We start from the raw sequence: 10,492 nt of genomic DNA on the forward strand, positions 1-10,492 counted from the left end.
ATAAAAGCAGGCTCAAACAAGGTTCCGGTCAAAATTCATCTTTTCCAAAGCTCTCCAATAGATACTTTGGACCCTTCAAAGTGATTGAGAAAATAAATGAAGTTTCTTATCGACTTGAGCTTCCTGCTCATTGGAAAATACACAATGCTTTTCATGTAAGTTTGCTAAAACCTTATATAGGACCAGAACCAAAGAAACCCATTACTGAAGATCCCCCAGAAGTTGAAGAAACAGAGCAACTCTTGGAACCTGAACAGATTTTGTTTCACAAGGATTGAACCACGAGAAGTGGCTTTGTGACACGAAAATTCTTACTAAAATTCAAGAATCTACCTACAACAGATGCACAGTGGGTAGTTAAAAAATTCATGAAGGATTACCCAGACATTCTTCAACCATATCAAGAAGCTTTTCAGTTGAGGACAGCTGAATAAAAGCCAAAGGACTGTCACAACTCTATAGAAACAGAATTTGTATCCTTTTTCATTAATTTGTCTATATAATGATTTATTAAATTTGTTTCCTTTGCACTAATTAGATATAAAGAAAAGTGCATTGGAGCTGGCCACTGATGAGTGGTCACAGGTAATGGTGGACCCACGCGGTGGGTTAGAGAAAAGACAGTTCACACTTCCACCTATATGGCCCGATTGGGCGCCTGTGACCAGAACTCACGCATATCAAGGTTAGACTCGCACATAGAAAGGATTGATGCCTTGAAGTGTGGGCTAGATCCGCCAGAACAGACAGTTACAATCAACAAGATGGCATGATCATGAAATGCTTGTACAATGTGCATGTGTGGGCTGAAAGCTTGAAATGCACATTTCTTTGCATAAGAAAGTCACATGAAGATTCTGATACCGTTTTTGCGATGTACACGGAAAAAGCTTTCATATGACACCCATATTGGGAGGGTCCCTAAATTTTAGGAGCCTCGAATTAGCCTAAAAATGCTAGTCCTAAAAAATAGGAATGTCATTCTAAAAATAGTAAATTCTGTACTCTGACTATGCTTACTAAATTTGGTTGTTTCTATTCTTGACAGTATTCAGCCCAAAAAGAAAGGCCATAGAGAAGAGAGAAGTGTCAAGACACTTGTCACACAAGTTTCCAAGTGTCCCACCACTTGTCACATCTCATGACATGTCTTGTGCTACTCCACTTTCCCCTTTTGTACTAGCTTTTCCCTCTCCTATAAATAAGAGCTCGTTTTTCTTCATGCAGCATCATTTTTCTTTGTTGTAAACTCATGTACAGCACCTGCAGATAGCCAGAAACTAGCCCCATCCATCCCCATCATCATCCGCCACTTCTCCATTATCAAATTCCTCCATATTCCCTCTTCTATCACTGCTGTTTTACAGGACAGCAAGCCTATAAATTCATTACAGCACCTCCTTCTCGAGCTCTTTCTTCCATTTTAGCAACAAGAAGCAAGCCCTATCTATGTACTGCTGATCAACGATGGAGAAAGGCTGATTTCCCCTCTTTCTTCTCTCATACTGAAAAGAAATCAGTTCTTATCATTGCATAATAGATAATGCATGTGTGTTTGTACATCTTTGCATGATCTTGTGAGAGTGAGAATTACTTCCCCTCACTCTCAGGTTGATTGTAACTGAGCTCTTCCCTAAGGGTCTTGGGTTGAGCAGAAATACATTCCTTCGGGGCGGGGCGGGGCGCCGGGGGGGGGAGGGGTTTATCCATCTTCAACCCTCAATGGGGGGTTTGTCCATCTTCAACCCTCAATCTTGTCTCCATTACTTTTACATTTTCATGGCTGTAATTTTATGAGTAATTTTCATTTTCAGCTTTAAGTGTTCGTTCTCTTTATATTAAATCTCGAAAACAAGCGAATATCATAATTGTTAAGCATACTACCTTGTTCGGGGCGTTTACAACAAGCAAGGGTAGGGAAACTACCTTAAGTTCGAGGTTCAGTATTCATTCACTGCATAGTGTGTTTACTACATGAGCATCATATTATTAGTAGTCATATCATTTCATTTATTCATTGTGTTCATTGTCTTTGAATTACTCTAACCCTAACCCTAACTGTGTTCTTTTTATCAGTCTGTGCTTTGTCGTACGGTTTCTATTTATGTTTCTGTGCTAGGGTATTCTTCTTTACATGGTATCAGAGCTGGAGAGTGTATCGTACTCCAAACGGATCCCGAATCGCAGCAAGGCAACCTCCGGATGTCGAACACCAATAAATGCAGCAGTGAGAAGCTGAATCTGATGCAGACAGCAATGAGGAGAGAGAAATACTAAAAACGGAGCCTGCAGGAGAGAGAAAGACTAAAAACGCAGGCAGGACAGCCTGCAAGGAGAGAAAGACTAAAGACGGAGCCTGCAGGAGAGAGAAAAACTGAAAACGCAAGCAGGACAGCCTACAAGAGAGAGAGAGAGACTAAAAACGGAGCCTGCAGGAAAGAGAAAGACTGAAAACGTAGGGAGGACAGCCTGCAATAGAGAAAGACTGCAGCGACTGCAAACAGGAGAGAGAAAACTGTCACGGCGGTAGCTGGAGCTTGCAAACGCAGCAGTTTGCTAGCGTGGCAGGCTGTACGACAACAGTGCAAATGAACAGCAGTCTATCGCCAGGCAGAAATAGCAGTGATCAGCGTGTGGAGGGCTGGAAACAGGCGCCAGATTGTAAGGAACAGTGATGGACAACAAGGGCTAAGATGTCCTCCGTGACCGAAGTGTAGGCAGCAAGCTGGTAACAACTAAAACCTGCAAAAACGAGATTGTAAAAGAGTGGAGGGCTGGCTGCCAATTTATAGAAAATTAGGGTTCTAGATCCTCCCACTTAACTTTCTCGATCTACTCCCCGTTTTAGGGTTTTGGCTAAAATAAGCCTAAAATAAGCATGTTTTGGGGTTGTTTAAGTGGCTAAGTGCATTTCTTAGCACAACAAGAGTGTTGTCACGAAAGCCTGGGTTGTGCAGAAGCAGTTATGGTACATTGTTTATGGAGCTATTCTACATCCTAAGCATCCTTTTTCAGTTCCTGAAGATTTTGACAAGGACAACCATGAGGAAGCTGCACTTACATGGGATACAAATGATACGTGTGCCTATCCTGCTCTTCTCCAATGTATTTCAAAAGAAGTTCTATCAACAATCACCTCCTGCAGGACATCTCCCAAAGTATGGTAGAAGCTTCAATTGTTGTACGAGGCACCTTCCACCAGACATGCAATAACACTTTATGGCCAACTCCAGTAGTTGACGTTCAAGCCTAAGAATACATTTCAATCATTTTTGTTCCATGTTACATAGGTACAAGACCAACTTCGACACATGCAATAACACCTATGCCAGATATTCCAGATTTCATTAATCTCACGAAGGAGGAGTTTGAGGAGTACCAATGCAACAAGTATGGCATAGAAGACATCCCTTCTTCTAGTTTTGCTACTCCTTCCCTACTGGTTAGTGAGGCTGGCCACCTTTCTAATCATGGAGGACATACGACATTTGGGATGACTGTCGATCCATCTTCATCATCTTTGCGAGGCCTTGTGTCAAGTTCGTACAAGCCTTTTGAGTTGTTCCAATCAAAACCTTCTCCTATTTTGTCTTTTGGTGTGCAAGATTTGAATGGTCAAATGTACGTAAATCTTAATAGAGGGGGCTCAAGAAGCAAACATTCATCATCAAGTATACCTACATCTTCTATTTCACTTGAGCAAGTCAGTTACTCTTCTTCTCTCTCTCCCATCCCACCCTCTTCTTTTGAAGCCATATCCCACTCATTTCAAAACCTTGGCTTACATTCCACATCTACCTCTACCACATTGGGAGTCGGACCTTTTGTCTCCGCTCCTAGAACATTTTCATTCTCTATTCCATATTCACATTTCCTTCCCACTTCACATCACAACGCATCGTTAGGGGGCATCCCACCTCTTAGCATTGTCACCTACTCTTTTCCACAAGCCATTCACACTATGGGGCTTCATTATAGGAAATGCCACCCTCTAACACAGTTCCCTCTACCTTTCCTCATGTAGGCACATCTTATCCCACTAGGACGGCTGTGATGGGCACCCCCCTCACTACCCCCAACTACACACACCACAACCTCTCAAATGCAGGGATTTCCGTCCTCTACTTATGGTGCATCATCACACTTTCCATGGGTCACTTCTATGCACGGATTTCCATCCTCTGCTCCATATGTCCCTATCCCTCCACCATGTGGTACTCATGCAATGACACTACCCATGTCTAGTCATCCCATGCAAACATTTGGATCCACCGTGCACACTTCTTGTATGTCTAGTGGGCACTTTGGGACCCATTCCCAAGTGTACTCCTTGTCCCCCACAATACCCACCCTATTCACCTTATCCGAGTACTACCACTCCTGTTGCCTTGGCCAAGAATGCCTTCATAGACAAGAGTCATTTCAACAGGTCGAATTTCACCACTTGGTCGAACTATATGCAGCAAGTGCTTGAGTCTCAGGGTCTTTGGGACCTCGTTGTTGATCTTGAGCCTATGCATGACCCTCACCTAACCCACTCTGATTACATTTGTCAATGGAGAGCTCGCAATGCCACAGCCAATATCGAGCTAATGCAAGGTTTGCTTCTTGAGTTACACTCTCAATTATAGCACTCCCTCTTGCACCAGAATGTCGAAGTCATCTCATCAACCACTATGTGGCTAGAGTTGGTACTCGGCGTACAAACATCGACTTTGAGCTTCGAGAGTTTTCCATGAAGGAAGAGGATGATCTAAAAGTCAAGTTGGCCAAATACCAGCGGTTACTTGCTGAATTTGCCACTACTGGCTCTCCTAAGTCCCATGATGATCAGGTCACGTTTTTCTTGAGCAAGTTGCCCGACAAACACTTCCATTTTATCCAGCACATTATCTCACTACCTAGATTGCCGACCTTCTACAAGTTTGAGTGTCAATTCTTGCGTTACGCGAGGCTACATGATCAAGTCCGCAAGAAGTCCTCCATCTCCATCTATTCTAAGGAGGGGCGAGGGTCGACTACCTCTTCTTCGAGAGCGAAAACCAACAGTGGCTAGAACTCGCAAGATGAGAAGGCAAGCCAAAACAAGGGTGACACCACTTTCTTTGACGGAAACAAAGAAACACGACCCCTTGGCAGCAAATTCCTAAGAAAAATTGGTTCTACACACACTGCCAGAGGTTAGGCCACGGGGACAAGGAGTGTCATATCAAGGCACAAGGTTTACCACCTAGGAAACCACAATAGACTACTATGACTACACAGTCTAGTAGGGCTGCACCTCCCATTGTTGCCCCATCTGCTCCCACAGCCCCCACAACTACTGGACATGTGGCACACGGACAGCCTCAGCGGCCACCCATTGATTGGTCTACTAGCACCGATCCTATTGCACATTACCCATCCATTCCTAAGACCTCCACAATAGATTCTAGGACTTCTTCCCCACCTCGTTGTATCTCGAGATTTGGCTTCTCTTCCTCCTTCACCGTCGCCCTTCCTCGTTGAGACTGGGTTCCTACCCTTCTTGATATTCTACAAGTTTCAGCACTTATCTTCGATATCGGCCTCCCCACAAGGGACACTATCTAAGTGGTAGTTGTTGCATGAGCATTTCACAGCATATAGCATTCTCATTGTGCAGAGCACCACCAAATGGATCCTACATTGTTTCCACCGGCGGTTTGTCCACCCCCCCAATTACTCTATCACCATTCCCTCCTCATCAACATTCTCGAGTAGATAGATCTCTTGTCTGTTTTGTGATGGTTTGGACCTAACCATCCCTTCTCGGTCTCCCGTCTTCTCCTCAATCGATCGCAAGCCTTCTCTCACTTGTTTTAAAAAAATTAAAAAAAACACAAACAACACAAAAATCAAAGTTCATTGTAGTTCCAACCATCTTTGTAGGGCTTGGCAGGCCACCACGCAGCCCACAAGCACCCTTTGTCCAATGCCATGTCCTCTATGGAGGTGACTACTTGGACTTCCTTGGTAAGATAACCATCGCCTCTATAGTCTTGGTAGGCCACTAGGCAGCCATCGTGCACCCTTTGTTCAATGCCCTAGCTATTTTGGGTAGGACACCTTCGGCAAACTGGGTTGGCCTTTCTTTCTCACCCTATTTTGGGCCTAAGAGGGGGTGTTGAGCTAAGAAATACATTCTATGCTAATTAGCCACTTAAGCAACCCCAGATCAAGCTTAATTTAATGAAAACCCTAAAACGAGGAGCGATTCGAGAGAGTTTAGCGAAACCCTAATTTGGGAGGATTTATCCTCATCTATAAATAGATAGGCTGCCCCCGTTCAATCTTAATCCTTTCTGTGTAGGTTTCTCACCCGTGAGTGCAGCTTTCAGCCATCAATCCACACACACATGGCTATCCAGCCCCATCTATTGTTGCTATAGCTACCGCCCACTGACAGACACTCTTCCAAGCTGCGTTTGACACCCATCAACCATTGCCACCATCTTCACCGCCTCCAGCTGCTTGCATTTGGTGTCTCTTGTTCTAGGTGACAGGTGATGGTGGTCCTTCTCATCTTGGCAGCATCTTCAGCCTGTGTTTACCCTCATTGAGAACTGCCTTCCATCTTTCACACACCTCTTGTTGTGTTTGGTGCTCCAGGCTCTTCTGATACTTGCGTTTGCTGCATCCTCTCCATCCTACACTCCAACAGGTGGTCACAGACTTGAGATGCATCTCCGATGGATGTCACTCTTCGACACATTGCTTTGCCCTTGGGCACATTATACACTCTTATATTCATTTACAGCATTCATTTACTTCAAAGTTGTGTTCTTTCTATCCCTTCTTCTGTTGCCACTCCATCAATTGCTGCTCCAATGCCTGGCGTCCCCTGCTACAGCTGCCGCCCATCGATAAACACTCTTCTAGGCTGAGTTTGGCATCCATCAGCCATTGCTAGCATCTTCATCGCCTCCAACTCCTTGCATTTAGTGTCTCTTGTTTCAGGCAACATGTGTTGGTGGTGGTGGTCCTCATCTTAACAACATCTTCAACTTGCGTTTACACTCATCTGGGGACTGCCTTCCATCCTCCACACCTCTTCTACTTGCGTTTGGTGCTCCAAGCTCTTCTGACACTTGCGTTTGTTGCATACTCTCCATCCTACACTCTGACTGGTGGACACAAACTTGGAATCTGTCTCCGATAGACGTCACTCTTCAACACACTACTCTACCCTTGGGCACACTATACACTCTTACATTCATTCATAGCATTCATTCACTTCAAAGTTGTATTCTTTCTATCTCTTCTTCTATTTGTATTTAAGTTTCTGTGTTTGAGTTTTGAGTTTTGCATTTAGGGTTTGAGTTTTGCCTTTTGTGTCTGTGTTTGTCTCGTTGTGCTTCTGTCATGGTCGTACACTGTGTGTTTCCTCAGTGCAAACCCTAGCGGTGCATCCACAATCTTCTTCACAGTAAAGACTACTTTCTTACATGGTGATTTGCATAAGGACATATATATACAACAACAAGAAGGTTTTGTGGCAAAAGGGAAGGAAAAGATGGTATGTAAACTCAACAAAAGCTTGTATGGGCTGAAACAGGCACCACATGAATGGTATCATAAGTTTGATACATTCATCCAATCTCAAGGATTCAAAAGGAGTCGAGTGGATCATTGCTTATATACCAAGAAGGCAACAGATGGCAGCCTTATTATATTGGCTTTGTATGTGGATGACATGTTGATTGCTCATAGGGATATTCATGCTTTGGACACATTGAAGCAGAACCTACACAGCAGTTTGATATGAAGGATCTTCGTGAGGCAAATCACATTCTTGGCATCCGTATGCTCAAGGACAAATCGAAAGGTCTTCTTTATCTGTCATAGCAGGAGTATGTATCCAAGATTTTGCAACATTTCAATATTGAGGGGAGAAAGCAATTAGCGTACCATTGCCTCCATATGTGAAACTCAATGCAAAGGACAGCCCTACATTTGATAATGAAAAGGTTGAAATGGCCAAAATTCCATGTGCTTCAACTATGGATAGCTTGATGTATGCTATGACTGCTACATGTCCTGACATAGCATTTGCAGTGGGAGTGGTTAGCAAGTACGTAGCATATCCTAGCAAAAAGCATTGGGAAGCAATAAAAGGTATCATGAGATATCTTAAGGGCATAAAGGATGTGTGCATCTACTTTGGAAAACAGAAAGCATCTATCGTTGGCTTTACGGATGCAAACTATGCTAGTCATGCTGACTGCAGGAAGTCTACTTCAGGATATGTATTCACCTTCACAGGGGGAGCAATTTCTTGGATCTCCAAGCTACAGAAGTGTGTTGAATTGTCTACTACAGAGGCAAAGTATGTGGCTGCCACTGAGGCATGCAAGGAGGCTTTATGGCTTTCATGTCTGGTGGGAGAGCTTGGCATTACTAAGACTCCTATCCTCCACTGTGATAGTCAGAGTGCTATCATGCTAGCACGGAATCTAGTCTTTCATGCAAAGACAAAGGACATATAGGTGAAGTACCAATTTATCAAGGATGTACTTGATAAGAAAAGCATTGAGCTTATCAAGGTACATACAAATGATAATCCTGCAGATCTTCTCACGAAAGGACTTCCAGCAAAGCGGTTTGCTCATTGCTGATAGATGATGGGAGTTGGATAGTATATGTATTTCAGCTTTGTACAGACTTGGACTTAGTTGATGTTTTTCTTAACCTTCAAGCACATTGCCTTTAGGTGGGAGGTTGTTGGGAATAAAGGGCCACCGTCCCTTTTAAACATGCTCGGGTTAGAACACATCCTTCGCACTTGTACTTTTATATATCTATCTCAAAAAACCTAAAAGAGATACACTCTATTGTACCCACACATCGTGCATCTCTCTCACTCTCTATTGCTCTATTGCTGCTTACGTTTTTCTCTCTATCTACCATCACCATCACTGACCATTTAATCTCCGTTGCGTATCACTTTCTTCATAATGTGGCTAGCATTTCAAATTTAACATGCATATGTGCTGAATTTTCAAAGAATATGACATCTCTACTCACAAAAACCTTGCGTGTGGAAGGGTTATATAACCTATACCCTTTGCTTTCCATGCTATATCCAACAAAAATGGACTTCACTACCTTGCCATTAAGCTTTCCACCAAGCTATTTGAGTACATGTGCATATGCAACACAACCAAAAACACGAAAGTAATCTGCACTAGGCTTCTTGCCATACCATGCCTCATATGGTGTAATGGTCTTCAATGCTCTTGTAGAAGCATGATTCGATATCATGCCCCCATACCAATAGCATATGGAAGGAGACCCTCAAATACCTCCAAAAGTTCTAGTGTGGCTGGCATTTCAAATTCAACATTCAAATGTGCTAAATTTTCAAAGAATAAGACATCTCTACTCACAAAAACCTTGTGTATGGAAGGGTTATACAACCTATACTCTTTGCTTTGCATGTTATATCTAACATTATCGCTCATCAAGCTTTCCACAAAGTTCTTTGGGTACATGTGCATATGCAACACAATCAAAAACACGAAAGTAAACAGCACTAGGCTTCTTGCTATATCATGCCTTATGTAATGGTCTTCGATGCTTTTGTAGAAGAATGATTTAAAACATGATTTGCATACGTAAGGCCTTCAAGCCAAGAACTATGAGGCAGCCCTTTGCTTTTCAACATACATCTATTCATTTCCATAAGAGTATCGTTCTTGCGTTCCACCACTCCATTCTATTAAATAATCCTCACTATAGACTAATGTGCAATGCCATTGTCTAACAAATGAGCCTCAAAGACTTTAGACATGTGCTCTCCTCGTCTATCTGTGTGAAGAGTTTGCACTTTCAAACTGGTTTTTGTTTCCAATTTGGCAACCAAATGTTTGAAGTGTAAATATATCTGATTTGGCCTTTAAACCATATATCCAAGTGTACTTAAAGTAGTAATCAATAAATGTGACAAAATAAAGATGACCCCTATTGAGCTAAAACACGCTTTACAGCTGATCAGCATTTTTAAATAGTCCCAAATCACGCTTAATTAATGAAAAACACAAATTTGGTGCACGGTTCGAGAGAGTTTATGTGGTCCCCCAAAACCCTAATTTTTTGGGGCACCCTTCAATATCTATAAATAGATAGGCTGCCCACCATTCAACCTTATCCTTTTGTGCAGGTTTCTCACTCTAGCATGCAGATTTCAGCCATCAGCCACCCACCATCTACTATCCAGCCATCACCGACTGTAGCCCATCACTATCTAGCCCTAGGTGGCCTGTTTTCAACCATCGCCTTGCTGTTTGGGGGGTCTCCATCTGCTGCATCAACATAGCACCGCATCAACCTGCGTTTTTAGCATCTAGTGCCAAGCAACAAGCTGCTGCCATCTCTCCAACCAAGCAACCCAAAATTTGTTTGCGTCATTGTCTTCGTTTTTACATGAGGATTAATTCTTTGGTCTATGCCGAGGTCAAATTTTACACCGATC

Source organism: Lygodium microphyllum, chromosome 1, assembly GCF_053477565.2.
Source record: "Lygodium microphyllum isolate KBCC chromosome 1, Lygodium_microphyllum_v1.1.10, whole genome shotgun sequence".
NCBI lineage: Eukaryota > Viridiplantae > Streptophyta > Polypodiopsida > Schizaeales > Lygodiaceae > Lygodium > Lygodium microphyllum.